The sequence below is a fragment of the Stegodyphus dumicola genome, chromosome 11 (assembly GCF_044657685.1).
Source record: "Stegodyphus dumicola isolate Sdum_Otavi_A_Nest chromosome 11, ASM4465768v1".
NCBI classification, from domain to species: Eukaryota; Metazoa; Arthropoda; class Arachnida; order Araneae; family Eresidae; genus Stegodyphus; species Stegodyphus dumicola.
Genome location: NC_140778.1, coordinates 7,627,670 through 7,635,162, shown reverse-complemented (window position 1 = coordinate 7,635,162; position 7,493 = coordinate 7,627,670). Strand labels below are relative to the sequence as shown.

Below are 7,493 nucleotides of genomic sequence, written 5' to 3'. Positions count from 1 at the left end.
CGAAGCGCCAGCGGGTTCTCTGCGGATGAAAACCCTAAGCGTACTCTAATAAGCTTAATTTTGTTGAATATATGTTTTTTTTTTTTAATATTCTTTAACACGAAAAAATATTTCAGTCCCCTCAGTTTTGTGTTAAATGATTTTCACTGTATATCTATTGCACATAAATCCCTTTCTTACATAAAATATAAATGTATGTATAAAATAACTAAATAAATTGTAAAGGAAGTTTAATTAGCAACTATGAAATCTTAAAAAAGTACATAGTATGAAATTTATAATGGCAAACATTAAAAATAGATGAAAGTAAATAAAATTTAAATTATAGAACGTACTTTATAAAATTAATAACAAGTGGTTAAAAATATATATTTTAATTACTTAAAATATGGAAGTTATTTGGCAGAGATTGTTGGATATAAAATTACTACTACAAATCTTTAGATTACTATTGTTCATATTTAAAGTCTCAACTTGCAGTCTTAATCCACATAACAACCATTATAAAAATCACTCGTTATCTATCATATTCCAAAGATCAGCAGCATACATTTTTTTTCAAAATCGTGCATAATATTAAATATTGGCTTTCGATAGTCAAGTTGATACAAATAAGATGAACTGTTTTTATGATTTTAGACTAGTAGTTTATTCTTCCATTCACTTATTACACTATTTTATTTTTTATATGCTTGACTATCCAAAATTTCAAGAGCTTTCTGGATATTTTTTTAGTTGAGTTTTTACTGTACAATCATTTCAGTATTTACATCGTCAAAATTGCACAGACACATACTTGAAGTGAATTTACTTTTACAGCTAAACACAGGAACTGGAAAACGAAAAAGTACTTATTTGGAGACTATTTCTTTCGTTCATGAAAATCAAAGTTCATTGCACAAACATGCAATCACACTGCACAAGCATGTATAGAAATTCTTAACACATTTAGTTATCCTGATAATTGATTACACATTTAGTAAATAAAACAGAAAATATTTTAATGTATAACAAATGAATAAAGTTATAAAACAGAGCATAATAACTACAGTTACGAAGATACTTAATGTTATAAAAGTTAGGTAATTTTAGTTCTTCACCAAAGCAATGAAATATTTTGATAATTATGAAGTTCCTTGTATATCTTTATAAATGAATTTTATTGCTGTTTTAAACAATTAAACATACACTGAAAGAAACATTAAAATTTATTAATCTATTTGTCAACCTTGATTTTGGCATAAAAGTCTGCAAAATGCTTCGTAGTTTTTAAGCACACAGAGGCACTGCAATTCTTTCTTATTCCTTGATCTAAAGTTTTTTATTTTTTTTTTTTTTATTATTTATTAAAATATCTGTGTTGGCACACATACAATTTTTGTATAGTGACTTCAGATGTGGATAAGTTTTGCGAACACTCGTTTGTTTTACTGGCTTCGCTGAATTTTGCGATGAATGCATCACATTTATTGCCGAGTCTTCCAAATTTTTCATACTGTTAATGCATCAGCAGTGAATTATTCTCCTCTTTCCTCAAGTACACTACGGCAATAAACAATAACCATTCACTAAAGATTTTGCTTAAATTTCCACTCATAATAATTTAAATTGCGAAAATCTCACAATTAGCACCTAAACATACTAATCAACACCACAATTCTTTCGAAAACGCGCCGTAGTAGTCAAAAGTGGGGTACGCCGTCTTGCCAGGTGAAACTAGTCGATATTTTGGTGACGTCAAAAATTCGAAAAGTGGGGTAGTGTTTGGAAATACGCGACGGTGAACCTTCACCCACCAAGTCCCCGCTCAGAATGAAATAATGCATAACAGATCAAAAAAGAATTAAATAACTTGGATATATAGGTGTGTCCTCCTGAACCAATAGTAAAGCTTGTAACATAAGAACATTTTCTTGATTAAATATGTGGTTTAACTAATGCTTCTAAGTTCAAAAGGTAGTAAAAACGTAGCTTCATGCTGTTTAAGTGCATAAGAATACTGGCTTGCAATAATTATTTAAAAAAGAGTACAAAATGTTTTCGCTTAATATTAAAATCCAATGCGTTTCCATGTGGATGCCGGTTTCCAGAAATTCCCTGTGTTGACGTCTGGGCTTTGCGTTGTTGGGTATCAACATACAGATGATGATGAAGACTTTACATAATTTTCACATTGGGTCTTGGCATAAGCTCCACTATAATAATTATAAAAATGTGCAATCAGAGAAATAAAAGCAATACAACTATAAAGCTCTAGATTAAAACAAAACTTTATTTATTAATTGCAAGAGAAAATAAATATTTATAATAAAATATCAAACCTATGAATATTGATGCAAATAGCAGCACAAAATCTGATTTATTGTGACCTATAATACTGATAATTTTATATAAAACATAATACTGATGTAATGTAGCTTCGATTACATTGAGTTTATGCGCCATCGTCTAGTTTTTGATATAGTGGAGTGGACATATTAACCCCCGTGAAATGGAAAAGAACAATGGCTGAACAATGGCTTGTGAAATTCGATATGGGAAAATGTAAATAAATGCTAATCTTATCGGAATCAGAGTAGTGTTAAGCATTCTCCTACATCGCAGGCATTTCAACTCATATTATCAAACGGTTTTCAAATAATTTAATGAATAATATAATTTCTCATAAAAAATCTTTAAAAAAGAACTTCAAAATTAAAAACTTGCCTAAATAACCTCTTTCATCCATAACACTGCTTAGCATAATTCTAATTTTCAGCTTTGCGAGGCCCCTTCCTAACTGCGCTGTGCTCGTAAAAATTATTTATTCCGTGGACCTTATAAGAAGTTGGCCTCAGCTACCACGCCCACGATATTCTGTTAGCTTCAAGACACGGAGGGAGCAGAACGCTACAGCCGTAGGACCTACGAGGAGAAAGTTATGCCAAAGTTTTTATGCTACAGATGTGCAAATTTGCTTTTACGATGTGAAAGTTATGCTTCAGATATGTTAAATCGCTATTTTACCCAAGTTATGCCTCTGTTACATCATCTGATCCGATCCAAACAAATATTGCCGAGATATCACGGAATGTTTCCGGTTCTGTGAGAGATAAAGTCATCAAAGCACATGACGTTAGAACGTTCAACACTTTGTAATGCTAGCGGAAAAATTTGGCAGTAGGAGAGACAGCACAGACATATCACAGGCCTTGAGAAAACTCAAATCTTCAAAGTTAACGATCATGCATAGGAGAACAAGTCTATAAGGTCTCGTTATCTGGTAAAGCCCTAGAGAACTACAAATAAAATTTTTATAGAAGTCATCCATCAGTGATACAGCTGAAATAGAAGCGTATCTCTGCAATATATGAGTATTTATCAGTCATAGGTTACATCCGTAATATATACGTATATAGTCATTCGTAACATAAACATATACTTAAATATGCACGCTAGGAGAGCGTGGTAATTCGCATGTCGTATTGTATGTGAATTCGTGTGATGTTTTCGGATTCTACAACCATCGAACATTACTAATCTCTTAGCTTAGGAGATATGATTTTGATACTAAAATTTGAACATCATTTTCTCTTAGATATTATGAGATATCCATTTGAAAGTAGATGCATTTCGAAAGGCATGTTTATAGTATTTATGCATATAGAATGTCCAGTACCAAGCTGAAAACCTGTATAGGATGTTATATATATATCTGTATATTATTCAGTAATCCTTAACTGTTCAATTTTAATATTTTAAATATTTACCACCCAGTGCGTCAATTTGAAGCACTAAACTATGAATAATTAGTTTACTAATTTAGTATATTGTTTTATTTCTAAGCGTAATTCTATGCGTTATTAGCTTCTTAAATATTCTATTCTTCTTAAAATTTACATTGCACTGAAAGTATGTGTTGGTATTATAATAAGAAACGTTACTCCTAAATGCAGTCACATTTTAATATTCACATGATAAAAAGAAAGAATTACAAGTCATGCAACAGCCAGAAGACAAAGATCACAGAACTCCTCTCCCATCACTAAGATATCAGTGTCTATCCATGTTCTGTCAGTGTCTGTTCGCTTCACACACACGTTGTTTATCCTTACACATTTTATCAGTTTCTGTTTTTCTGAAATCGTAAACTTTTTCTTACTGTTGCAAGTTATCATTTTGTGAGTTCTTCTTCATGTGACCGCACGAATTAAAGCTGTTGGGTTATATATACAGATTGTCATAACTTAAAAGAAGAATAAATTAAATTTTTTTTCTAGGTAATCGTTAATACCAAATCACTTAATACCTCATAAAAATGTTTAATTAATTGTACATGGTTTTCTTAAACTAATTTATAGTTAAAATGCTTTTCAGATTTATAGGATAGTATCATGTGGTGTAGTGGCCGAAACCGTTACGCAAACCCTGAGTTGTGACACAGGGTTGAAGTGAACTTCAAACACGTTTTAACAATAACATGAATTTTAATGAGAGGAAAATTTAACAGTTGCATATCTTGACAAGATGGGACTCGGGTATATTTAGTCCCGTAATTTCAGAATTTTGTTCAGGAAAAATGCTCTAACGAATTAAATACGAGGAATGATCGTTAACATGCCCATAGCTCTAAACAGAAAAAAATTGTCGCTTCTTCTCAGGAAACCACCTTATATTCCCGCGTTTACTTGTGCTGAACTCCCAGGGGGGGGGAAGATTCTATCACTCATGCATAACAAAGTGTCCATCTCCTGACCCTGATGAAAAGATTTCTTTTATCCTTTGTCCACTGCAGTGACCTTCCAGGCTGCATCTGGAATCATTAAGAAGGCACAGGATTTCACCACTGATATGAAAACTATTGCGCTCTGAAATCACTCACCCTTGACAAAGAATCTTTATGCCAGCTTATCACAATCATTTTACGTTAAAACATTATATTTTAAACACGCACATACACACACGTGTATATCCCCCATAGCACAAAACATCCTCAGGATGTCCTATTTAAGTCACAATATCCCGGGACATACTTAGGATGTCCTAAGGAGGTTGATTGTCCTAAGGAGGTTGATGTCCTGAGGAGATCGTAATTTAACATCCTGAGGATGTCTTATTTAAGTCGCTATGTCCCGGGATATGACAGGATGTCCTGAAGATGTTGATTCTCAGATGTCCTGAGGAGTTCACCAATTTCACATCCTGAGGACATTCATTCTGCATTGTCATGAGGACTTTCGTTGTCAAACATTTTGAGGATATTTGTTCTTAAATTTACCAGTTTTAATTTTTTGACATTGCACATCTGAAGCTTGCACATTATTTTATTTTTCATATGTATTTTACTAAGTTGTTTCTAAATGCTGTACATTAAAAATATTGATATGATTGATGATTTATTCTTGTTATTTTGTTATTAATTTTAACTGCTATTTTTTCTGACGTTTTTAAAAATTTATTTAGTTATGGAAAAGATTTTTTTCAATGGATTAGCATTTTCTAGAATATTTGCAAAATTCTAAATAACATACTTTTTTTTTATAAAAAATATATAAATTACATGTATAATTACTTACAGATTACAAACCCTACTACAAATATAGGTAAAATTAGATATATATATATATATATTTAATTACGGAAACGATTTTTTTTTTTTTAATTTGGGTATAGAGACATTAGGTATTTTTTTGGAAGCAGGAAACATGAAAAATTAGCAACTGCCTTCGCCGGGAATCGAAGGACGGACCTCTGGAATACCGGCCCAGTGTGCAGAACCACTACACCACGAAGACACGCTAGGTGTGGTGGTGGTGTATTTAATTATGGCAAAGCACACTAGGGCTATCTGCCTAAGGGGAGGGATGTCTTCGTGGAAGACTTTCTAAGGGAAAGTGGCTCGTATACACGTTACACGTGGGGAAAACCACGAAAACACCCATGCAGCCAGCCCATTCGCGGGATTCGAACCTCGGACCGCACTACCAGGGTTCAGCGACTTTACCGCTCGGCCGCTGGTGGGCCGAAGACACACTAGGAAAGCGGGAGAAATACCTTATATTACTTCTCTTTTTAAAGGCCGACTTTTTTTAAAGGGATCCAATCACTAAATCCTGGGTGTGGATATACCTCATCCAACACCTTTTTAGTTCGGGCGCCACTGTAGAGACATTAGGATTTTTTTTGGGAAGCCGTAGAGATGAAAAATTAGCAACCGCCTTCGCTGTGAATCGAACCATGGATCTCTGAAATACCGGCCTAGCGTGCAGAACTATTACACCACGAAGGCACGCTAGGAAAGCGGGAGAAATACCTCATAAGGAAAATTTTTTTCCTCTAATTACAGGACAGATTATGTTTTTCAATCGCGCGATCTGTTATTGATATTGAATTACAGTCGTGCGATAATTTCGCAGTAAAGATACATCTCTGATGACTATCCAAGATTCTAGAAACTTTGGTCTTATATAGAGATGGTCGTCTTATAGAAATAATGCTTAATATCAATATTTATTTATAATCTCAGAACTATTGGTCACTTTCAGAAGTGGTCGCTTGAGAGGCGATATTCTATATATTTATTTACTGATACTCTCAGATTCCAAAATTTGTTTATATTCTCAGAAACATTGGATGGAAGGTGGTTGTCCCATACATGCAAAATTTTACATTTCATTAAAAATGAATTCGGCGTTATTTAACTATTTCCCTATTAATTAATTAATTAGATAAAGAAAAATTTAGGAAATAGTACTGTTTATTACGGAATAATGTAGGAAGTTCTACAGAACTATATTCTTTCGCGTCATTTCACATTGTATCCGGCAAACTACTAGTTCCTCGTATTCTTCCGCAAATCCGTAAACATCTGTCTGATTTGAAACGAAATCCAAAATGGCTGCGCCATGAGGTTAACTTGTATGGATATTTTTTGTTGCATGAAAGGTAAGTTCAGTTGCAATACTTGTATGTTTACTTTTTTTGCTTTTCAAATTTATGTTATTTATGTCATTTTGACAGTTAAATGTTTCACAGCTTTATGAATTGTTACCATTCTGTCGTGAATTACGTGTATCTCAATGGCTGGCTGTCTTTTCAAATATCTAATTTGCCCTGCTATCCAAATGTTTATGACTGAATTTTTTTTTAGTTTATGCATTCAGTTTTAAAATAATATGTGTGATCAGATTGCTTATTATTTTATTGCAGCAATAAATTTATGTTAAATAGTTTGAACAATTGTATAAAAATAAGAGTTTACATTGTTTTGTCCAAAATATGTATGGTTGAAACATTATCTTAATCTAGTTTGTAATTCAAGTTTTTTGGGGGTACTGTTCTGTTATTGGGACCAGAATCGGAAATGTATGAACCTGTGTTCGTAAGTATGTGCATAGATGTGTATATGTAGACATACAAATATACAAGCATACATAAATACATTTCTGAACCCGGTCCTGATAACAGAACAGTACCTTTTTTTAATCTTTTTTGAATATTTTATGAAAGGATTA

At 32.8% G+C, this 7,493-nt stretch overlaps 1 protein-coding gene across 1 annotated transcript in view; it reads left to right on the top strand.

The window, feature by feature from the left end:
- Nucleotides 1-6,857: 6,857 nt before the first annotated feature.
- Nucleotides 6,858-7,493, top strand: part of LOC146993777 (uncharacterized) — a 52,689-nt gene continuing 52,053 nt past the window's right edge. The window contains exon 1 of the mRNA XM_085826535.1: nucleotides 6,858-6,924. The gene's annotated coding sequence lies outside the window, so the exon portion shown is untranslated. The remainder of the gene's footprint in view (nucleotides 6,925-7,493) is intronic.